The sequence below is a fragment of the Eriocheir sinensis genome, chromosome 34, assembly GCF_024679095.1.
Source record: "Eriocheir sinensis breed Jianghai 21 chromosome 34, ASM2467909v1, whole genome shotgun sequence".
NCBI classification, from domain to species: domain Eukaryota; kingdom Metazoa; phylum Arthropoda; class Malacostraca; order Decapoda; family Varunidae; genus Eriocheir; species Eriocheir sinensis.
This window is the reverse complement of record NC_066542.1, coordinates 8,934,716-8,959,722: the sequence shown is the minus strand read 5'-3', so window position 1 is coordinate 8,959,722 and position 25,007 is coordinate 8,934,716. Positions and strand designations below refer to the sequence as shown.

The following is a 25,007-nucleotide window of genomic DNA, read 5'->3' as shown; positions in this document are numbered from 1 at the left end:
AAGAAGCACCAGGAAATTAAAAATATACAATGGTAGGGGATAAGTGCTAAAAAAAAAGAAAGGCCTTGATTTAGTCAGGGGAGTAGACATAAGGGGCTGAACATATGAACTACTATGGGGCAAATGCAGGATGATTGAGCGTTTATTTGGAAGTTATACATGATTGTTTTTCACAGCCTACGTTGCACACTCCCCAGGATGACACAGGAATGTCCATAGAATCATTTCAATTGTGGTCCTGCTAATACAATCCAAGGGGTAAATTTAATCCTAAAGGTGATATATAATGTATAAGAATAATTTCTTGCAAAATAGATACGTAGGATAATTCATTGTGAAAATTACATGCATGCCTACTATTCACTCACTTTTCTTTTCGATGATACTTTAATACAACAATATTTTAACCCATTAGTCGCTGAAATAAGTTGCTGAATGCTGATGTAAACATTCAAACTCCTGTGACTCCTCCTACAATGGCGGCGGGTGCGTTGTATAGCCTACGTGCATATGTGCCAGCTGTCTTGCCCTCTTGTCGTCACAGGAACAGCGCGGACCATCAGTGTTTCACGGTGCCTAGAACTTTGTGCATTTAATAAACTTTGTTCGTTATGCAAGGTGAAAGTTTGCGATTTCCGACCATTTCCATGTGTAAGGAAGTTTGTTCGTTATATTACAAGAAAGGCGAGGCACGGAAGGACAAGAGCAGAGGTGTTTTCAGTCAGGCTACAGAAATGTTGATCTGTCATAGTGTGTCGCTGACCTTGGAGAAACCTGCTGACCAGTGACGAGGACAACAAGAAGACACAGAAGCAGCAGAGTGAAGCAGGTCAGTGTGTGTGATTGTTTTACAGCAAGGAGTCTGAAGAGGTCACTCGGAGGATGAACCATGTCAGGGCCGTAATTTCTGGGGGCTAGGGGGGGGGGGGGTCGCTAGCTCCCCCACTTTTCAAAATGCCCCTAAAAGTGTTTCATTTTCAAAAAAGTTCCCCTAGCTGCGCGTGTTCGCTTCGCTCGCCACTCTCCTACCCCCTACCGTGAACCTATAATGCCCCCTAAAAAAAATCGGCCTAAATCACGGGCCTGTATGCCGATTATTTGCCTCCTTAAATATCCTTAATATTTCACGTGTGGGAACTAACTTGGATAAAGTCTTGTTAATGTCTTTGTTCTCCTCCCTCTTATGATATTTGATAATAATTCTAATTTACTGGTAAACTAAAGTATTCATGCTCGTGCGGCGAATTATGGATTTTGTAGTCTAGAGTGCGATGAATGACTCTCCTCTTTTCGCTCTGCATTGATTTAGAGGTACCATAATGTCTCACAGACGGAATATAAATTATAAATGTAAAATAAAACATGTAAAGAACTGAAAGATATTGCTATTCATGTGTACTTTTATTCGAACAGCATATACCAACCAATTGGACTTACTTCATCAAATAAAAGAAGTAACCTACCTATTATGGGCATATATATGGTTATCTATTTTTTTGTTATTTTTTTTCCCTGTACTTACCATACCCAAGAGCTTTGTCACATTGATCACCTCGAATCTACAGTGCGGCTCCTCGGTTTTGACGATTATTTTGGCATCAGCTCCCGCTATTCTAGTACACCAAAGGTGATTGATACGGTTCTTTCATTAGCTAAGCCTCATGAAGGACAATTAATTAAAGCTCGGCAGGAGGCGGTGGTGACGGACGTAGGACTGTGCTAAAAACGGACTGGTCGGCCTAAAACCGGACGTCTAAGCTCCCTACCCCCCCCATATATATATATATATATATATATATATATAGATATATATATATATATATATATATATATATATATATATACACACACACACACACACACACACACACACACCGCTCCGGTAGCTCAGTGGTAAAGCACTATGCTGCCAGACTTCACGGCGTGGCAGGCGGAGGTTCGAGTCCCGCTCAGGCCGGGATTTTTCCGCGGATAAAGTGGTTACTGTCCCCCGTTGAGCAAGGGGGATGGGGTGTGTGGTGTGTGAAGGTTCCAGTAGTACCCATAGATCGACTCTTGCTGGGGATGACGAGCCCAGCTTAAGATCAGGCCGTGGTGAAAACACACACACATGACGAGCAAAGCCCTGCTTTATCTAGCTGGCGGCTCTTTTATGATGTATTAATTCCCAGTGCCGAGCTCATGTTTGCTTCCTGAAAATTGTGTGTTGAAACAGAGAAAGGTCGATGGCTGACTTAACCCAGCTTAAAGAGGAACTTGCCTAGGTCACCAGCGGACCCAGAACGGCAGCAGCCGCCACGTGCTCGCTCAGCCACTCTACCTCTACGTCTCGCCGTGACGCTGCTCCTCGCGCCGGTGTGGTGGTCTAAGTAAAAAATTAAAAAAAGAGTAATAACTGCGCATGCACGCCCCAGCTCTCCCTTGAGTCTCAGATGTTTTTCATGCATACAGTGACGCAAAGTGGATCTAGAAATATAACTTGAGCAATAGAGACCTCGAGTGTGTGGCCAATGTAGTGTGTCGTGCCAAACAAAAATTATGTATATTGGCTTCCTTCTACTTCCTCTCCACCATGCATCATCTCCCTGTGTACTGAGCCGGTACTTTTTAATTTGTTGCCCTATGTTCCTAGTCACTTTCAACCTCAGTCGTCGTGTATCATCAATGTATATATATATATATATATATATATATATATATATATATATATATATATATATATATATATATATATATATATATATATATGTGCATTGGAGCATCTTTCGAGGCCGGTGTCAACCACTATCGGCACTACAATTCCACAACTGCCACCGCAAGTAGCATATTAATATACACACAGACTAATAATACCAGCAAAACACTACTGTATACAACTATCACCTCAGTTTAAAGTCAGAGTCAGTTATGCCGCCACCACTACCATCAGCCTCAGCATCTCTTCCCCTTCCTTCTCCTCTTCCTCCTCCTCATCATCATCATCGTCATCGCCGTCGTTATCAACACTTCCACCACTACCACCACGAACAGGAACAGCAATAACAGCAAAAGAATACGTATCGTTCTCCATATTGGGCAAACTTCTATGTTGAAGACGGCCCCCATTATCCAATCACTTATTCTTATCGAATTTCACCAGTAATGGAAACCTAGTACACCAGGTATTCGTTTTGTGCGAGGGTTATGTTCTGCAAAAAGTTCGCATAATGTGAATTCGCATATATCGAACCTATCATCCCATTAATTATAGGGGGTTATGTTCCACGACCCGTTTTCGAACGCTCTAACTATTTATTCCGGCACCTTTTCACAATAATAAAGCACTAAAGCAACAATAAAGCACAGAGCCCAGAGCTGCTGATTGCTTTCGGGGAGACACACCCAAAGTCTATGATTTAAGCTGATATAAGCTACCTGAGGATTAACTTGAGGATCAGAGGGAGGAAAAAGGTTAATTATAGACGAGGAAAGTGCTCTCCGGTGTCCATACACTGAAGCACTCATGGTATGGCCCGGGTTATTTCCCGAACCCTTTTGGTACCATCTGAGTCTGCCCTCAAAGCACAGTTGGGTTTTCCTCATTGTCGCCCTGTCATTTATTGTCATTTTCTCTCATTTAGTTTTTGCCATTGATCAGTCAGTTTTCTTTATCGGAGAGAGAGAGAGAGAGAGAGAGAGAGAGAGAGAGAGAGAGAGAGAGAGAGAGAAGCAAACATACAGGCAGACAGACAGACAGATATAGACATTTTCCGATAGATACTTCACAACACAGTCTTCTTTTGAATCCCACTGAGTATGTAGTTCTTTTTGTTCCGTTCTGAGGGAGCGTAGATCAGAGAACGTGTGTTTGTGTGTGTGTGTGTGTGTGTGTGTGTGTGTGTGTGTGTGTGTGTAGAGGGGGTGAGAGGAGGAGGGAAAGCAAGAAAAGAAGGGGTGCTGATAGGAAAAGAAAGAGTTTGAAGATTCTAAACATGAAGAAATGGAGAGAGAGAGAGAGAGAGAGAGAGAGAGAGAAGGCTCCATTTTCCCTCAATCCGTGCAAAAGAGAAGTAAAAAAAGACAATATTGGAGAAGGCGAAAAGAGGCGATGGGTGGACGAAGGAGACAGGAGTGAAAAGGCTGAAAGTTTAAGAAGAAAGTGTGAGGTTTGAAGCGAGTAATGAAAGAGGGAAGGAGGGAGGGAGAAATGGCGAGAGAGGAGAAAACGTTATCGCTGATATATATATTTTTTTTAGCGGAAGATATATAGTTATTTTAAGAATGCAGATTTATCGGTTTTGTGGTAGATCCAAATATACGATAGAGGCTTTCAGCATAAGGTTAGATAATTTTTAGGAATGGTATTAGGTTTCCAGGCACTCTTGTTTAGCTAAAGGCTGGCTGACATTTTCAATCCTATGTTGTTCCCGTGTTCTGTAGTAATGCTTTAGACGTCGAAGACCTACGATAATTATTATCATAGGAGATCCGTAACATGGAAACGTTTGGGTTTATCGGCAACCTTCGAATTCGTATTGGTTGAGCTCCTTAGTTTGGAAACAGGTTATCGGTAGCCTCCACATGTGAGTATTCTCGCAATGCATAATATTATCAGTCGCAAGCATTGGCAATAGTATTTTATGAGGGAGAGGCATCCCCCTTGGCAGAGGCTCGTGCTTTCCAGCCTACTAGAAGCGGGCGCATGACTGGTATATGCTTTTTTTAGTTTCTTTGCAATTTATGAAACAAAAAGAAATAATGAAACATAAAAATGACAATAAAAGTAAGGAAAATAATGAAAAGTTCGCATGGAAGATCTAAAACACTTACCCATCAAAATATTTATTAAGTGTATAAGTATACATCGTTTGCGCATACAAGATTAGATATGAACACTTTTTCCGATTTAAAGTAAGGAATGTTTAGTTTCTTTTTGGAGAGTTTTCTAAAGCTTCACGTTCGCTTATTTCACCGCGTGATATGAAACCCCAATATTGGCCCTGAGTCACGTAATACCCTGACGTTATGGTCGACCTAACAGAATTCTCAGGCTGACAGGCGTGATAAGGGTGCCAGTATCGGGGGCGGGGGCCAGATGGAGAGAGGCGGGGAAGGGCGCAGCCAAGTAATATCCTGCCTCAGCTGCCGCCCAGGAAGTGTGATGTGCACGTCACTCTCTGGGGAAAGGGAAACAATCGGCGCATGATTTTCTCTATGGTGATTTACTCGTGTCGACCCCCTTGGAGGCTACGGCCGTGCACAGTTCTCATTTTCCCGTCAACAGGCAAGGACCCTCATTGTGTCTTGGATTTGTCATAATCATCGACTGTATCATATATTATCTGCCTATTTAGATCATGGATGGATTTATATTTTTGGTAAACATAGTAGTACAATGAATGACAACCTAGCACTCTCCCTGTAAAGTAAGGTGCACGTGCATGGATGGTATTCTGCCAGTCCTAACGTAACTCAGAAACTTGGCGCACTTTGAACATTTATTTTCCCTATTTCTATGAACTAACACCCTATTTTTTTATCCTATTGCATTTCGAACCTTTGTATTTCCCCTTTTTCGGTTCCAGGGCGCCGAGGAATGCATTTACCCCTTATTTTTCCCACTCTATTTAACTACACTTTATTTTCCCATCTTATGCCGAGTAAGCATCAAGGATTAGGAAATAGACAAGGTTTGAAGATGTGTTAATGGCGCATAAGAATAAGGAAAGGACTGGCAGATCATGCGTAGAAGTGATAATAGCTGGCCAACCGATTGACTACTTATAAACTGTAGAAGTTAGTCCTATTCTTGATAAGAGAAAACTTGCTTTGCAGTAAAGCATTACAGAAAATGCACTGTAGTTCTTTTAATGGATAATGACGTTCGTTGGCCTTCAATATTTTTTTGTCGCGCGTCATTGAAGCGCGTACCAAAGTCGTTAGCGTGAAGCGTTTGTATAAAAAAACTTATCTGAAATTACTCAAGCTAATGCGAGACGCTGTGACAACTATAGCGAAGACAAAATACCTTTTATCAGAAATAGAAATAAATGAAAAATATTTCGTAGCTACCCCTTTAAAGTTTGGTTTTCTGCGTTGAGAGACAGACAAAGCACCAATATTTTGAACGCCAACACCAAGGAAATGCAGCTCACCGCCAGACTCACAGAACATTTGGGTCGATCAGTAAGGACGATCAGGCCATACGTGATCATGCCATAGAAAGTCACCAAGCGATCCGCAGAGACTTTCTCACGCCCTTTTGCCCGCTAGAGCGTAATGGAGCTCCACTGAATCGAGTCGGCCGACGCTTGCAAGCCACGATACGTCCCTTGGGTTGTCATCCTTTAATGTAAGTAATAATGATATGTTGATGGTTTTGCTTCTGTATATTGTGTTACATGAATTTTCTTATTACGTTTTATTCTAGATTTTCGAACTTGCTTTCCTTGGCTGCCATATACTTGCACTTGCTTTATATTCAGTTCTTATATTAATGTTATTTTTGTTACTTTTTCGTACTTTTCAGTGATTGATATTAACGGGAGGCGGAGAGAGAAGAGTCAAGGGCAATATGTCGGGTGGATTAGAACAAGAGCAGGAGCATAAGATACAGCAGTAAGATAATTGGAATGGATAGTGGAAATACGACACACACACACACACACACACACACACACACACACACACACACAACCAAGTTTCATGCATACATCAGGGAAGGACATCGGCAAAGGACGGCGAGACACACGTGCGCATATATTAAAGGAGAATGCAACAAGACGACTCCTCGGGGCATAACACTGCACCACGGAACACTACATGCAGGACACTCACGACCTGGAAAACAGACCCAGTAAGAGGGGATAAACCAGCGATGCCAAATTGTCGTACTCTGAACATCGTATTTTCATCATTTTCAGGCCTAAAACTCTCGTACCTTTCTCGAAAATTATAGTTATTGCTGAAAATGTTAAATAGTGATGGCTTTCTCTCATTTTCGCAATAGTTATATGTCAGAAACTACGAAAAGGCAATGCGATAATAAGACGATCGCCCGTTTTTCGTATCTTCCGTATCCCGATCGTCGTCAGACTATAGTATGTATCACGGTAGGTATGTGTTGTATGTTGGCTTTGTCTGTAAGGTGTTGCAATAGCAGATGTTAGTGATAATGTTTACCTTATATGAAGTATCTTGACCGCATCTGTCAGGTGGCACTGTGACCTGACCCTCAGAGTTACAAATATGTGGGATTTGTTACAATACCCACGCCGCCCCTAGGCCGGGAATGAGCGGGAAAAGCACTGGAAGGCCAGAGCAGACCCAGCCCCGACAGAGACAAGACGCGTGCTCGTCCCCTAGACCTAGAGACACAAGAAGCAAGGAGACGAGTCACGAGAGGCAAGGGGATCGAACCCGTGTGCTAAACAGCGACGAGCCAGCTGTGGAAGGAGCCTACTGTTGTTGAATTTGGAGAACGACACGTTTTGGTATGTTAATATTTGTATTATTTGTTTGTTTCATGTATGTGATGAGGTAATTTATATATCGTGGTGTGTGCTTTGTAATGAAGAGTGATTACTCAGGAATGTTATGTACAGATTGTTAAGGTTAACGGAGTTAACGATTATACTTGTTATCTTCGTAACACAGACCAAGATATTGTAGAACTGTTTGTATTGAAGACTAATTACGCAGGAATTCATGGTCTAATTTATTTAAGTTTCGTACGCCTAAGACTTATTGTTAATTTACAGAAACGATTACACCAAGACTGATGTGAAGAGATACTGATTAAAGTTGAATTCAGTCAGTCTGGGAGTTTCAACCACCTTGATACCCGGGAAAGCAGTACGGCGCCTACATAAATTTTTACTCCCACAATACAAAGCCAAACCAATATTGTGAGAGGAATGTCAGGAAGACACACGGCTAGAAAGTGCAGAAAAGCAGGCTGAAGGTCCAGAAAATGCAACTGAAATGAAAATAGAAGAGCCTGAAAATAAAATATTATGAACATGTGTAAAAAGTAGAACGAGACACATAAGATGTGAAGTATTAGGAAGAGGAAGGAGTAAGAACGTATGAACAAGGGATGAAATGAAAGAAGAGGAAAAGGAGGAGGAAGAGGAGAATCATATAAGGAGAGAGGAGAAGAATGGAAAGGAGGAGGAGGAGGAGTATGTAAGAAAACAGGAATATAAGAAGGAGGAAGAAGAGGAGGAGGAGAAGGAAGGAATAACGAGCACCTCAACAAGCACCTGGTGTATACGTATATGCAAAATTCGCCGGAAAGTGACGGATGGCGGGTGTTTCCTTCCTGTGACGGAGACGAGGCAGCTGCTGGTGGGAAGGAGGATACACACACACACACACACACACACACACACACACACACACACACACACAGTTAGGGATACACATAGGCCAGGGTAGAATACTTGAAGGAGAGGTTCGAATGCATTATGCCCCCGAAACATCCATCCTCCGCGTCCATTAAGATCATCTGCCTCAGACTCCTAAAGGCGAGGCGAATTCCTTCAACGTGAATGCAAAGTGATCCCTGAGTGGTCGCCTCCTGGGGAATGCCTCCCATACGGTGTGTGTGTGTGTGTGTGTGTGTGTGTGTGTGTGTGTGTGTGTGTTCTGCTCTGTTTGCTCAACCTATTCGTATAATTTGCGGAATTGAGTCACGTTCGTCACGTTCTGAATTTTAATCGTTTTTATCATAATTTTTATCTGGTTTGTTCAATAATTGCTTTCGTGTTTGTTTGTATGTTTGCTTGCTTGCTTGTTTGTTTAGTGTGTGTGTGTGTGTGTGTGTGTGTGTGTGTGTGTGTGTGTGTGTGTGTGTGTGTGTGTGTGTGTGTGACTTGCACGGATGAATGAGAACATGCATGCACCTGTCACGCCAAAACAAACTGAAACAAATTTCCGACGCACCTGAATATTGTTTTCTTTTTGAGCGAAACACGTATAGAGCAAACATTTTTATTCCTCACTCTTTCTCAGAAATATATAATATCTCAAGTGTTGGTTTGTTGACGTGTTCGTATCCAGCTTTCTGCTCCCTTATTCTCTCCCTTCTTTCATACACGCTGTGGTTTCGGCTCTTGACTAGTGAGAGGTCGGAAATGTAACACAAAATGGCAGAATGAGTGTCAGAGTCCAGACGCTGGAGGTGGTGGAGAATTTGGTGAATGCATGAAACAGGTGTAGGCGATCCGGAGAACAGCAGCAGACGAAGAGCAATAAGAGAAATAAGAGAAGGAGGTGGAGAAGTAATAAGGAGAAAAGAAAGAGAACTCAAGCGTAAATCGAGTATAGGAAAAAGAAGAGGAATGAGATTACAGAAGACAGAAGGAGGAGGAAGAGTAAAGGAAGGAAAATAAGAGAAACGAGGAGGAATAAAGGGAGGAAAAGCAGGAGGAATGAAAATGGATAAGAAGGAGGAGCAAGAGCAGGAGCAGGAGCAGGCGGAAGGCGATAAGAAGAATATGATCAATGGCCTGCATGGTAGACGGGGAAGCAGAGAGGGAAGGGGCATGGAGGGAAAGAAGCAAGAGGAGAGGGAAGAAGAGGGACGTGGGTGCTGGCAAGGAGGGAGGGAAGGAAGAGGAATGGGAGGGTAGGAGGAGGAGAAGGGAGAGAAGGAAGAGGAGAGAGAGCAGGGAGAAGGGAAGGGAGAGAAGAAAGAAGAGTGAGAGAGGGACAGCGTGATGGGAAGGGAGAGGATGAGGGAAAGAAACAGCAGCCTCTTCTTGAATTCTAAGCAAGGACTGAAGGCAGCTCGGGGCCACTTCACGTCTGGCTCTAGAGAAATATGGAGGTCGTTTAGGTTTCCCGACTCGGTATAAAACAGTGAAAAATAATGATTAGCTACACAAGGCCGAGAAACGTGGATAGTGCTGATGTTAGGTGTGAGTCCGAACACACACACACACACACACACACACACACACACACACACACACACACACACACACACACACACACACTTACTGATACTCTAGTCTTTCTGCTCTAATATTCTTCATTTGAATTTAGAATATAGCATCAATATGGGATGAAATTACAGCAGCCTTTGGAACCAACGTAGTTCTTGCCCACCATGATTGAAACGTTGGCGGCAGAAGAGAGGGGGAGGAGAGCGCAAGGAGAGGGGTAGAGATTTCGGGCGAGTGGGAGGAGAAAGAGTGGGAGGAGGGGAAGGGGAGAGGAGGTGTCTGAAGGTTAAGCTGCTTTTCTCCTGCTGCTGGTAAGAAATCAAAAGTCAAGCCCCTGTTGCATTCTTCATCACGACTCCTCAGGCTCTCGTGGTTGTGGTGTTGTTGTTGTTGTTGGTGATGGTGGTAGTGGTGATAAAAATAATGGTTGAGGTGTTGCGTTAATATCTATTTTCTTTGAAGTTGAGGTTACTGACTGTATATATATAATTTAATTGTGCTGTACGATGATGTTATAAGCCATAAAATGCTGTGATGTATTTCTTTGTACACTGAGTACGCGTAGTTCAAAATCCTTACGTGTGTTGTGGCAGTGTCGTATGTATGATATGAGAAACTTTAAAATATAGTGACCTTTACATTTTTGTTAAGCAAAAATACCGACAAAATTAACACACTGCCGCCTACGTACATGCAACTTGAAGTTTACCGGTAACTGATAAAGTATCCCGAAAAAAAAATCACGCACTGCAGACACCATTAGAGTGACTGGAGGATCATATTATTATCACACCCACGTATTCATAAGTAAAACAAGATATCACACAGCATCCCCCGTAAACCCACTAAGAGCGTTGCGTTGCGGCTCCCCAGTCGTGTTTGAAGGGCTTTTAACGAGTGTGTATTGCCGCGCATGTTCTCGTGAATGGCCATCTGTGTACCTGGGGTGTGTTGCAGGCGGTGGCATCTTCAGCATAATCGTAATGTACCATTATTGCATTGGCCTCGGACTCACGGAGTCCTTGGGTCCCTGCTGTGAGATAGTGGTGTGGGAGATAACAACCGATGCTGAACTTTGCATTTTTTTCTTATCTAAAGTGCAAATGTAATGAAGTTAAGTAAAAATAGTTGTAGCCTCCACTCTGTTAAGAGGGGAAAATAATCTTTAGAAATAAGCAAACCTTGGTGGGAAGCAAGATCCTTGTCCACTGTTGAAGCCGGTTGTCAGGGACAGCCAAATTAGAATTTTAGATGGTGCTTTTAGTGGCAGAGGTACGGACAATAAGACGAATATTTTTCCTTGGGTCGGTGTTGGATATGTATGAGACACTGAATAGTTATGCCACGTGGAGAGGAAACTGTTTTCAGATGTTGTTTTCTTCAGATGAAGACAATACAGTACGGTGTGAAAAACTACACAAGAGTCTATGGAACCATTTAAGCGTATTAAGGAGTAGAGAGCTCTTGGCGTGTGATGTCCTGGACACTTACAAATGGCTGTCTCTTGAGACTGCAACGAACCGCTGTCTGTAGCGATTTGAAACTCTGAAACCGAAAGTTTCTTTGCTTTAATGATTAATCACTCGAACATCTGATGATGTACAATAATCTCACTTGAAACAATATATTTGCATTACTAAGAAGCCATGACAATAAAAAAGGTTACCTTAAATATGCTTATTGAAGGGAATTGATTAGCCGCCTCTGTAATTCCCCATCCTCAGGGAAGAGAATCATATGTTCATCTCTGAAATCTGCCTTGATTTCGGCTTTTGACTTTCATAAATCTGCAGTTTTGAAAGTCTTCCCATTCTCTTGTTCTATGTCTCTATTGGTGTGAAAATATGACTGGTGTCGAATCTGCTCGCGTAGCAGTTGGCCAGAGCGAACGTGGTCCAATAAATTTCTCTCGTTGCTGATTTTATGTGTAGCAATCATGCGAACTGACGGAAAAATGGAGAAAATGTATTGGATTACTTCAGAAATAACGGAAGGAGGTTGAATATTTCAGTATCTGATTGGTGTTCGCAGAAATGAACTTAATGCAGTAGAAAAGAGAGAGAGCTTCCAGATAGTGCAGTGACAGTATCTCTAGACGCTAGAAATTTGAAGATTTTATATTATCAACGATCCAGAAAAAAAAAGTTTCGTAGCGTAAGAACAATTAATCTCCCATAAAGAGAAAACTAAGCCATACCTACAGTATACTAATACACGCACCATGACAAGTGTCCGTGGCCGGGTCCTGTAGGCACGGTCTTGGCGTCACCGTAGCCACGGCAGCGTCTCCTCCGGCGCCGTGCTGGAGGTGGCGGCTGCCTGCTGGCCGGCCCTGCCCAGAGGCCCTGATAAATGGCTGGCTCGTTAATTAACGCTTGTCGGCTAACCTTCCCGTTAGGCCTCTTTTTATGTAGGAGGTCAACATTAATTAGCCGGCAAGAGGGCAGCGTGACTTTGATCGTGTGTACCAAGAGCTCCCACAAGGCCGGCTTGTTAACACAGGGGCCCGGAACACCCGCCTCGGGAGTGGGCGGCCTATGTAGCGAAGTTAAGGAAACAAAATTAAATGCTTATGATATTCTCAAGTGTCTTCTGTATGCATATTGAAAATCGATCTGAAATGCCTCGTAATTATAATTATTCACCATAAACAAATTAATAGATTATGGTCATCATCCTTTTACGCTCTCTCTCTCTCTCTCTCTCTCTCTCTCTCTCTCTCTCTCTCTCTCGTGTATATTATTGCGTACCTTAAATTTTCACTGCAACAAACGAAATGCATTAATTTTGAGAGTTTACGAATTCAAGCCTTAATCCCGGAGAATTACCAGCCCTGTTTACTAAGTCTCAACACATAGGGGAAGGGAAATGGACATGTACGTCTATGTTCAAAGGAAAGTTTGACTCGAGTGAGTTTTCATGACAGCAGGAATGTGTATCCTAAAAATTACAATGTTAAGCTAATTATTCTGTTTCATCTGTTTCAAACGTGTCCCTGCTTGTTAATGTTCTTTACAAGGGGAAAAAATATGTATAGTCACTTGCACGAGAGCGTATGTTCAGTACCAGTGACTGAAACCAGCGATGAGGATTCGTTTATAGAACACTGCCCTTTCTTTATGCTCCTGTCAACACTTTACAGAGGAAGCGTTGTCTTGTACCAATGTTAGGTTATAGGATATGAACCCCTGTTGCAAAATGTGAACGAATAAGAAAGGTGTTGCAAAAAAGCTCATAAGTATAGAACAATGTTGAAAGGCAAAAAAAAAAAAAAAAAAATCGAAGGATAGTAGTTTGATAAGCGGTAATTTCACCAATAAATGAGGGACATCTTACAATTATTATGCAAGGTAATGGCTAGATGAATATATAAGGAAAAGCGGAATATAATTTAACCGGTAACAAATATGCAGGTTTTTTTTTCTACAAGAAAAGAGACAGGTCAAGGGCACAAAAAAAGGAAACAATAAAAAAAAAACACCCGCTACTCGCTGCTCCTAAAAAGAATCCAAAGAGGTGGCCGAAAGAGGGGTCAAATACCTTCATGTGCATTACGCAGTGTGCCGAGGGTCATGCCAGTAAATCAGGAAAACATGCTTATTGCAACATTAATTAACGAGCTTTATTGAGTTGCAGGGTGAGGGATAAGTAAAGGGAAAACAAGCTGCAACATATACGCGATATGATTATATTTTTTTCGAAATTTTGTTCCGGGATCTTGTCGGTCTCAATACTATTTCTGTGTTGAAGAACATACGGTGCGCGAAGCAGTGAGAAGTGTAAGGGAACGTACCAAAATTAGCGATGGTAATCACGGAATGCCAAAGTGTATTAGCCCACGGAAGGTGCAGTGCATGAATGTATATTAACAGTAAGACAAGTGCACACACACACACACACACACACACACACACACACACACACACACACACACACACACACACACACACGTGAACGTAATTATTAAAACATAATCTGTTCTCGCACAGCCTCACACCGGCAGCACATTTTAACGAGAGGAAACTCCCTGCGCGTGTATATACCTGCCCGAGCTTGATTATTAAAGAAGACACACCCTAGGGAGTCACCTGCTGGCTCCCTGACCTTTGCTCATGTTCTTGCCCGAATAATTTCACATATGTCGGAATATGAAGAATTTTTTTCATAAATATTTAAAGGATATGTCAATTGCAAAATACAAGGAAGATTGTCGTTCCTATAAGATCATTCTAACTTTTTACATTGGCGCGAGACGGTAATGTGTGTAATCAAAGAATTAAGATATATTTTATCTATTTTTATCATATGTCTTTGAAGCGGCACAGTTTATGGCCCATGGTGGTCTGCGTTCCCTCCCTCTCCCTGTCCGTCCAGTTGCCCTCAAATTTGCGAACTGACTTATTGGAAAGAGAAACAAAGAAAATAAAACTCCGAAACAATATCGAGTGGAATATTGCATTATTCAACTGGCGGAGGTAAAAATTTACGTAGTTTCTTTCTTGACTTTCCCGAGCCAGCTGCGGCTGTGGCTGCTGCTGCTGCTGTAGTGTGGCCGCGCATGCTCAGCAGATGCCGGGTGTGTCTTAGATTGGGTAGAGTGTAGAGGAGTGTTCAGTAAACTTGTCCCCTTTCAGAAGTTTTATATTAAGCATTACCCTCACGGCCGATTTTGAAGCCTTCTGACAGTACCAAGGCCAGTGCGCGTCCCGACATCTGTTATTAAACTATCTATTTGTGAACAAGTGGCGACGCAAGTAGTTGTATTGTCAGGCTATAAGAAAAATAAATATGGAAGGATAGGGAACAGGAAGAGAGGAATTATGAGAGAAAGGCAACGAAGGAAGGGAATCAGTACTAAAAGCCATTTGCCTCCTCCCACCTTGTACCTAATCTTTTATATGTGAAAAAAAACTGCCACCCAGTGAGTAGTCTGCCGCGACCCAGTGATGTGATGAGACCTACCTTTGAGAACCTTTAAGCCTGATGAAGGTTTCCCGCGCGCATTCACCAGAGGGAAGGAGTAAAAAACTTTCCCCCTCAGAGCAGTACGCCACCGCGCTGACAAGATCCGGCGGTGCAGTTTTGAAAAGTCGAAAAGAAGGAGAAAAGGTGAAAGGGAAATGAAGGAGAGGAATGCCTTGGTGACCCCAGACGAGCACGGAGAAAAAAAAAATGTTGACGATTAAAAAATGAGTGATGGTAATGAAAAGGATAGTAACTTTGATATATTTTTTGAGCAACAATAATACGAGTAATAACAATACTACTACTACTACTACTACTACTACTACTACTACTACTACTACTAATAATAATAATAATAATAATAATAATAATAATAATAATAATAACATTTGCAACTTTTAATTTTTCATCGTCATCGTCATTATTCACATCTTACGAAATCATTGTTATGTAATTATATCGTACACCAGCTCAGAAATTACATAAAAAATCGGTAAAAAATAATTTCTTCCCTTTAAAAGACGTGCAATAGGAACACATTTTACGCTATTTAAATTTGCCTCGGGTTCCCATTTAATAACCCCAAGTGAAAGAGTTCCACAACAACTCCTGCCAACTCCATTTTCGCGACTCCCTGATCAAGGTGAAGTTCGCTGGGGACTCGGCGGCGGGGCTCGTGTTTGGGGGCCGGTGATAGGAAGCTTCGAGACACCTCGCTGACCCTGAACCAGAATGTCAAAGGGACGAGGAAGACAGAAAAAAAGAAAGGAAAAGAAGAAATGGATGAAAGAAGATGCAGAAGAGGAACAAGAACATGATTTTGAGGAGGACAATGGTGAAGAAATTAAGAAAGAGGAAACGAGAAAAAGAAATAATGAAAAAGGGAAACTAAAAAAAAAGACATAGAAGATGAAGTAGATGATGCTGCTGATAGTGATGAGGGCGGTGATGACGGAAATGGAGAGGAGGGGACTGAGATAAAAAAGGGAGATAAAGGATGCTAGGGAAGAAATGAGAGAGAGAGAGAGAGAGAGAGAGAGAGAGAGAGAGAGAGAGAGAGAGAGAGAGAGAGAGAGAGAGAGAGAGAGAGAGAGAGAGAGAGGAAATATAAAAAAAACTTGAAAGAGAGAGAGAGAGAGGGGAAAGGAAGGACAAGTTTGATGGACGAGGAATTGTGAAGGCAGTGGAAAATAGTATATATATTGAACGCCGCGGGAGACGTTATGGTGAAAGTTTCGAAAGTAAAAGTTGTGAGAGGCAATACTCCTGATGACTGTGTGGTGTGAAGGGAAGGGGGAATATAGATGCGTGGGAGTGGACGCCAGGAAGGAGGAACTCTTGAGATATATAAACGTAAAAGAGAGAGAGAGAGAGAGAGAGAGAGAGAGAGAGAGAGAGAGAGGATTAGATAAAAAAGAAGTGAAAATATATGTGAGCCGTTTTATACAAGTTTGAAGAGGCATCTACTTACTAAGAAATGCCGGTCAATAGATAGGCCTACTTTAAATAATAATTCTTCCGTGGTCGAGGTTCTATTTTACCTACCTTCTCTCTCTCTCTCTCTCTCTCTTCTTTTTTCATTCATTCTTTTTTTTCGCATTTTTTCTTTCTTTCTCCCTTCTTTCTTACCTTCCTTTTTTCCTTTCTGTCTTCCTTCTTTCTTTTTTCTTTTCTTCTTCCTTCTATCTTTCTCTCCTTCCTTCTTTCTTTCTTTCTTTCCTTCTCTCTTTCTTTCTTCCTTTCTTTCTTTCACTTTCATGCTCTCTCTCTCTCTCTCTCTCTCTCTCTCTCTCTCTCTCTCTCTCTCTCTCTCTCTCTCTCTCTCTCTCTCTTTTTTTCTCCTCTTCCCTGCTTTTCAATACTTCCGGTCACTGCATCTGCCTGAAGACCAAAAATGGCTTCCTCTTCTGCGCTGCCAACTTCATTTAAAGGCAGAATCCTTGAATGGAATATTCCTCTCTTTTTAAAGGTGCAGCGTCTCCTGAGTCATGAGCCTTTAGGAAGGTCAAACTTTGCTAGTCATCGTTAACATGTATCTCTTCTTAGGAATTGCGAAGCTGTTCATATCATGCCATCACAGTAGTACTTTTTTTCTAAACTCATTGGTATATCCAGTTGTTATAAGGTAATGTGCAAATTTTTAGTAATGAAATAGGAACCTTGACTCACAATTCCCTTGTTGCATCTCTCATACTAATAGTTTTGTGCTTCAGTAACAAGAAAATCCCACTCAAAGATTTAGCATATATCCAAAAGGGGTCACTTTCACTTCAGTAACTTTACTTTCTCTGAAAACTTACCTTCTGAGAATAATTTTACACCTACAGATAGCGAACTGTAATATTGGAACATTCACAATTTATTGCTCCGTAAATTATACGTTTTTTTCCTGCCTCAAGGTGCCGGTCATAAAATAAATGTTTTTTTGCTAAGTCTTAGAGTTATCACCGTGGTCATGCCTTATTTACTGAATTTTATCGTTACTACCACATAGTTTAAAATATATTGTCCCTTCGTGGAGTTTTTATTTTTTTTCTAAGTTTCAATTTCTCAAGTTTTTTAGCAAAGATTTTTTATTATATAGTCTGTACTCTTCTTTCAATTGATTAAAGGAAAAATGTAAGTTTGCGTGTCATTTTATCGGTAATCTTAGGTGATCACAACCGGCACGTCTCTTTCAGTAAAATCTATGGCCTTGAACAGCTTGATGCCCCCGATGTCCCACCTGTAATAAACTATTCCAGAGACTTTCAAACTTCCATGAAACTTCGTACATGCAAGTTTATCGCCTCTAGCCATCTGCCCGGCATGATCACGCACATAGTAAAGGGATAGCATGAGTGAGGAAAAACTGTGTGTTGGGGAGGGTGAAAGGGAGACAAGGGTGTGTTATGACAGGGTGGGGGGGAAGGGGGTGGATGAGTGAAGAGGTGCAGAACGGGTGGGTGGGGAAAGATATGGCGAGGGAGGAAGAACAGTAAATTGAGTGGGTGGGAAAATATATGGCAGGGGTGAGAGAATGGGTGGATAAGCGTGAGGGAGGATGATGGGGGAAAGTGCAAAGCTTCTGAATGGATTTGCTGATTGATGAGATGTGAGGGTGCTCATCTTCCTATATGTTCAGCTTAAAGGGGCGCGCTGAGAGGAAGGAAGAAGAGGGACAGCGAATGAACAAAATGTAATTGAGGAAATGAGAAAGAAGAGTTGAAATAAGAACTGAAAATCGAGGTAGAAACAAAGGCGGAAGATAAGAAACATTTGCGTCGAGAGAAACAAAATAAAAATGCGTTCGAGTTAATTTCAGGGGGAAGAAAAGGAAATTAGAGAGAGAGAGAGAGAGAGAGAGAGAGAGAGAGAGAGAGAGAGAGAGAGAGAGAGAGAGAGAGAGAGAGAGAGAGAGAGAGAGAGAGAGAGAGAGAGAGAGAGAGAGAGAGAGAGAGAGAGAGAGAGAGAGAGAGAGATGGGGGAGGGAAAGGGGTCAGTCCTAATCCACACCCATACATCACCATTGGATCGGCTGATTTATACCATTACTTCTGCACGGTGAGAAAACTAATAGGAGGAAGGAAGAGTCTGGCGTTTCATTTCAGGACTCCTCTTCATTTGCCACATGTTCATTTTGTATTTTTCTCGCTCTCCTCTGCTTAATTACCCTCATTAATTTATCGGCGTTAATACTCTACGTTACCTGCTTCCCTGTTGGTTTTGGTCCATCTTATTATTCATGTTTTTTTAATTTTTATGAACGGTTATTATGCTTGATATTGCCCCCTTACGTTAATGAGCTCAGTGTTATTTTTTTCAGTATTGTTTAGCAGTAATTACTTCTTACCTGCACGGCGATCCCTCCTCAGGTGATTGACACGTCCTCACTTCTTTCATCGTCTCCCCTTAATACTACGGGTCAATTTTTATTTTTATTTTTTTACAACAAAGGAGACGGCTCAAGGGCAGCGAGTAGCGGGCTTTTTTTTTTTTATTGTTTCCTTTTTTTGTGCCCTTGAGTTGTCTCCTTTGTTGTAAAAAAAAAAAGAGAAAAAAAGCCCGCTACTCGCCGCTCCCATAATAGACAAAAGTAAAGAGTGTCCAAAAGAGAGGTCAATTAATATCACTACATCTCCACTCGTCTTATACACTGATCCACTCCTCTTCCACTACTTCATCACACACTCAGCGCCCATTCGCCGTTATCGTCATTATTCACAACTTATAAAATCACTGTTATGTAATTATGTCCTCCACTAGCACGGAAATTATATCAAGAAAGGTAAAAAAATCTCTTCCCTTAAAAAGACGTGCAATAGGAACATTTTACACTATATCAGTTTGCCTCAGGTTCCCCATTTAATTTCCCAAGTGCAAGAGTTACCCATTAACACCATGACAGCTTAGCGCTCCTCCAAAACCCATCACATCATCACTCTCATCACACCTCAGCCACATGCTTTGAACGTTCATCTACGACACAACACGCTATCGGTTCTCCTTTACCGTAACCACATATCTCAAGCTCCACTCCAGCTACACCACTTTACTTGGCTACTATTCCATCATCTCCACTCACCACCTTACCCCACCTCCACTTGGCCGTTTTTCTGCCGCTACTACGGTCCACTGCTCCACCTCTCACGCTCTCCACACCCCCAATTCAAAGTTATCCCTCTGTGTGGTCTGATTTTCTATGTAAATCTATGTAAATCCACTGCTATTTAAGGACCACATTGATGAAGAAAACGTGAAACGGGTTCTGTAGAGTTCTGGAGAATAAAAGGGAAAGGCAGCGGACTACAACCACCCAAGGATAGAAAAGAGGAAGTAAAAAGGGAGGCTGTTGCTAAGGCTGTCACCTGGACCTCCGGCTGAACTGAACCAGCCCTCCCAATTCAACGTTGCCAGATTGTCGTACTCTGCCTCTTTTGTTTGCCGATTTCCGACCCAAAAACTGCTTTCATCCCCCAAATAACTGTCTTCATATATTGTTATCGTTTAAATGGTTAATTATTGGTACTTCTTGGCAACAGTTATGGGCCAGAAATCGGTAAATACGTGGCTCTTGAGTACGATAATTTGACAACGGTGCCTCCCTTAGCTACATCATAACCTTTCAGTATTCTCCATCTCCACTCCACCACTCCATTATCCCCCACCACTAACCGCCTCCACAGTACTTCACCTCCACCCTCCACATACTCTCCTCTCCTCTCCTCTTCCTCCCACGCCCTCACCAGCACACCAAACACACGAAACAACTTAATTATTCCTTCACCCATAAATTTCGCCTCCTTTTCTCGCTCAACTTTGCTTATTTATCGAGAAAAGTGTGTTAATAATGATGCCGCTCCCAATATCGGCATTCCCATTTTGCTTCTCATTATTTTCGCTTCTACTCTCCTCTTCCTCTTCTTTTTTTTTCTGCATCGACATTATCATCGTCATCATTATCATCTTCTTCCTCTTCTTATTATTATTATACTTTTTTCTTATACTTACACTTATTCTTATACTTATTCTTATACTTATACTTATTCTTATACTTCTTCTTTTTTTCTTTTTCTTCTTCCTCTTCTTCTTCTTCTTCTTCTTCTTCTACTTAGTACTTCCTTCTTCCTTCTTCCTATACTTACTACTTCCTTCTTCCTCCTCCTCCTTCCTCTCCTCCTCCTCCTCCTTCTCCTCCTCCTCCTTCAGATTTACATACAACATGCGTGGGAAGCCTCTCCAGGTTTTACACAGGCAATCGGATCTCGCGAGTTATTATTAGCATTAACCTGAAACAAAACAATTACTGCAAATTTATCTGTAAGAAAAAAAAGCCTCGAGCCAAATCACTCGGGAACCTCCCTGCATAAGTAATTAGTGCGGAAGTGGTCAACTTGCGACAGCGGGGAAATTAAAGTTCTCGTGGGTATGTTCAGGAAATGATTTAATATTTTTTAGAATTCACTGAAATGTCCGACGAATACATTAAACCACTAAAGCCGGTAGCCCCATTAGCAGCTAACCGACTCTCTGCTGTTTGATTCTCCACGTCTTTTATATTTCCTATTCTTTATTCCATCATCATCACCATAAGCATCATCATCCTCATTCATTATAACCATCATCATCTCATGCAACACCCACTACCATCGTCACCATGCACTATCCCCTCCTCCTCCTCCTCCTTTTCCTACTCCTGTTCCTCCTCCAACACCTCCCACATCATTAGCACGGGTGGCGATCTTCTTTAACTCGGCAGGGACTGGGGTGAATAAGGGTCATCAGCGGTAATGAAGCGGCGTAGACGGCGGCGAGATCTTCATTACGGGCCTTGAGTGGCGTTGGAGTGGCTACGAGGCATTCCCGAGCGACCTTCACACGGCCGACTAATTATGGCGCTCGTGCAATGGGATCAGAAAACTGCGGCGTGTGTGTGTGGTGGTGGTGTGTGTGTGTGTGTTTGCAGCAAAGGAAACAGCTCAAGGGCAAGAATAAAAAACAAAAAAACAAAACAGAAAAAGTCTGCTAAGCGCTGCTTCTGTACAAAATGAAGCGCGCGTGTGTGTGTGTGTGTGTGTGTGTGTGTGTGTGTGTGTGTGTGTGTGTGTTTGCAGCAAAGGAAACATTTCAAGGGCAAGAACAAGAAACTCCCGAAGCAAAATCACATAAAAGTCTGTTAAGCGCTGATCCCGTACAAAAAGAAGTGTGTGTGTGTGTGTGTGTGTGTGTGTGTGTGTGTGTGTGTGTGTGTGTGTGTGTGTGTGCGTGGGTAGCTATATCGGCAATGACAGCGGTTTTAATGAATGCCATCACCAACATAAATCCTCATAATTACACAAGGGCTAACGACATGCGTAATTAGCGGCCATTCATCAGTTCCTACGTAGTTGATAAAATTCGAAGTGAGCGAAAATCCCGTGGCAATGATTTTATTTATTTGCTCTTTTTGTGCGTCACGGGAAGCAGCTCTGCAATCACGACACTCATATTAATGTTGTTTGAATAATGGCATTGAATCGGAGCGCTGATCACCAATTAGTCTGTGTTATGCGTTTTGATAAATCGTACAAAAGGAGAATATTGGCAAAAATTATTATTATATACACTAACACTTGTCTCGGGATTTTATTACGTGTACCAACGCGCTGAGGAAGTACAAGGACGCTTTTACTGGTCTCGTGCAAGTGTGATCAGGTTGAAAACTGTTATTAATTGATTAGTAGCATGTGTCAGTAATGTCCCTAGCGGCTGTGTATTCCTCCTCCTCTAAATAAATACATACCCGTGTTCTCTAGTGCACCCTGAAAAATAACACTCCATCCATTACCTGCACGAATCATGTGAACAAAGCAAACTCACATCAGTATTCAGTTTAGTCATTCAGTGCAGGATTTATTTCCCAAAAAGAGACAAAGCGCTGTGCAGAACGTGACTAAGTAATATGAATGATGGCAGAGTGGCACGTATGAGGACAAAGAGCCACTGGTTTTTGTTTAGCCGAAGTGACGTAAAACAGGAGACCAGACACCTGCCGAACCTCACCACTCCTTGCTTAGCCGCGGCCACACCTTCTCAATACATTCAGTGAGGTTAAGTAGGACTGGAGGAGGAAGGGGATCATTAACGCTCTTTAAAACATGAATTCTCCGGAACCTTGAAACTCCATGGAAACAGACTTGCTCATTAAGACAGGAGTAAATTTTTTCCACCTCAAGAACTGCCATCACCACCACACCATCACTCCCAGTAGCACTAAAACGACCACTACCACCACCACCACCATCCCATCACTCCTACATCATCACCATCACTCCCATCAGCACTAAAACGACCACTACCATCACCACCACCATCCCATCACTCCTACATCATCACCATCACTCCCAGTAGCACTAAAACGACCACTACCACCACCATCCCATCACTCCTGAATCATCAACATCACTCCCATCAGCACTAAAACGACCACTACCACCACCATCCCATCACTCCTACATCATCAGCATCACTCCCATCAGCACTAAAACGACCACTACCATCACCACCACTATCCCATCACTCCTACGTCACCAGCACCACTCCCATCACAACGAGAACGACCATCACCACTACGACCACCACAACTAACAATAACAATACCATCGATAGCAGGAAAAACATAAAACATAAAATAAAAGAATGCAGAAACGGCGAAATAAAAGAAAAAAAGGAAAGCCACCAATAACTGTAACAACAACAACACATAAAGAGAAAAATACATACAAAAAAATACTGGACGTGCAAAAAGCGAGAAACACAAAGAAATAGAGAAAAACAAGTGAATGTAAGCAGTTGAAAAGCATCACACGATTCCATCACCACCACCACCACCACCAACCTTTCCTCCTCCTCCTCCTCTTCCTCCTCCTCCTCCTCCTCCTCCTCCCCCCCCTCCATCAACCTATAGTACTCAAGGACATGGGAGAGTGGCCGCACGGATTTTCCTCAAGTGGTTACGAGCTATCCACTGGTAACCTAAGGGCGAGGGACACAAAGGGAGCCGGTGGAGGACCTCTCTATCTCTTCTCTTATCTCTCCATGGACGGAAAGGACCCAGAGAAGTAACTTTCCGATGAGATGTTATCGAGAAGGGGCGCGAGGCTGTAGGGGGGGGGGGGGGGGAGGAGATGGACGTGGTGGGGATGAGATTGAGAATAAAGGAAGGGAGGGAGGAGAGATATAAGGGAGATTGTAGATATAATTGGTTTTGAGAGAGAGAGAGAGAGAGAGAGAGAGAGAGAGAGACGGACTTTTAACGTAACTCTGCTTCTCCCTTTCACGCCGCCACATCCTCTTTTCTTTACAGTCTGATCCCTTCTCCTTTGTTACCGCGCCTCCACCTCCTCCTCCTCCTCCTCCTCCTCCTCTTTCTCCATCTCCAACTCATCCTTCTTATCCAACTGCTCCTTCCCACTAATCATAAATTCTTCCTCCATCTCTCCTGGCTTTTCATTTCATGCATTTCACTTTGGACCAAAATCTGCTAAAGTTTACCCCTCCAGCCCGCCTCCCTGTCTTTTATTCCTGTTCCTCCTACTGTTCTTCCTCCTCTCCCTCCTTCTCCTCCGCCTCCTCCTCCTCCTCCTGCTCGTACCTCCTCCTCCTCCTATTCCTCCTCCTCTTGATAAAATCCAATCACCCATTCTCCTGCATACAAAGTACACCACGCTGGTGGCACGCGATCTCGGGAACAGACAAGCGTTTCCGAAAAATACACACGGAATTAGAATGTGGCACAGAGAGAGAGAGAGAGAGAGAGAGAGAGAGAGAGAGAGAGAGAGAGAGAGAGAGAGAGAGAGAGAGAGAGAGAGAGAGAGAGAGAGAGAGAGAGAGAGAGAGAGAGAGAGAGAGAGAGAGAGAGAGAGAGAGAGAGAGAGAGAGAGAGAGAGAGAGAGAGAGAGAGAGAGAGAGAGAGAGAGAGAGAGAGAGAGAGAGAGAGAGAGAGAGAGAGAGAGAGAGAATGATCGTTTTCGCACCAACTATACTGCTTGGTGATCGATCCAGTGGTAGATGTCCAAGTTCGAGATAAATTAAATGATTCCCGCTGATTTCTGTAATACATCGCGTCGCTTGAATCGATACACTGTTATTTCTAGTTGTTTATTTCCTTAACAGCTAAAAAAAAAGGGGTGATCGACGTTACTGAACTTAATCAGGTACATAGGATTACATAGGAAGAACAGACACCAGGTACTTGAAGGTCTATCTCAGATCGCCTCGCAGTCGTGTCTATTCCAACGTGAAGAGGTCGAAGCGCTTGAGCCGTCCTTCATACGACTGATCTTTCAAGGGTGGTACATCTTCGAAGAGCTGTCGCTGTACTCTCTCCAGTAACTCAATGTCCTTACTGTCGTTAGGGGACCGGAACTGCGCTGCATATTCGAAGAGAGGCTTTATCATAGTTATATAAAGACATCATTATTCCTGGCGTCTTAAATTCGAAGTTCCTCGCTAAACCCTAGAACAATACTAACTATTTTTTTCATGGCGATTTAGAGCGGTTTGTATATTTCATGTCACTGCTGATAGCGACCCCAGGGGAAGAAATCAAGGCAATGAAGTGTAGAAATTATAAACGGCAAGGAAAGTTATTAA

General features: G+C 42.6%; 1 long non-coding RNA gene across 1 annotated transcript in view; it reads left to right on the top strand.

Annotated features, from left to right (window-relative positions):
* Nucleotides 1–474: 474 nt before the first annotated feature.
* The window catches only part of LOC127007027 (uncharacterized), a 63,957-nt gene continuing 39,424 nt past the window's right edge, over nucleotides 475–25,007 (top strand). The window contains exon 1 of the long non-coding RNA XR_007760035.1: nucleotides 475–829. This is a non-coding gene — a long non-coding RNA (uncharacterized LOC127007027). The remainder of the gene's footprint in view (nucleotides 830–25,007) is intronic.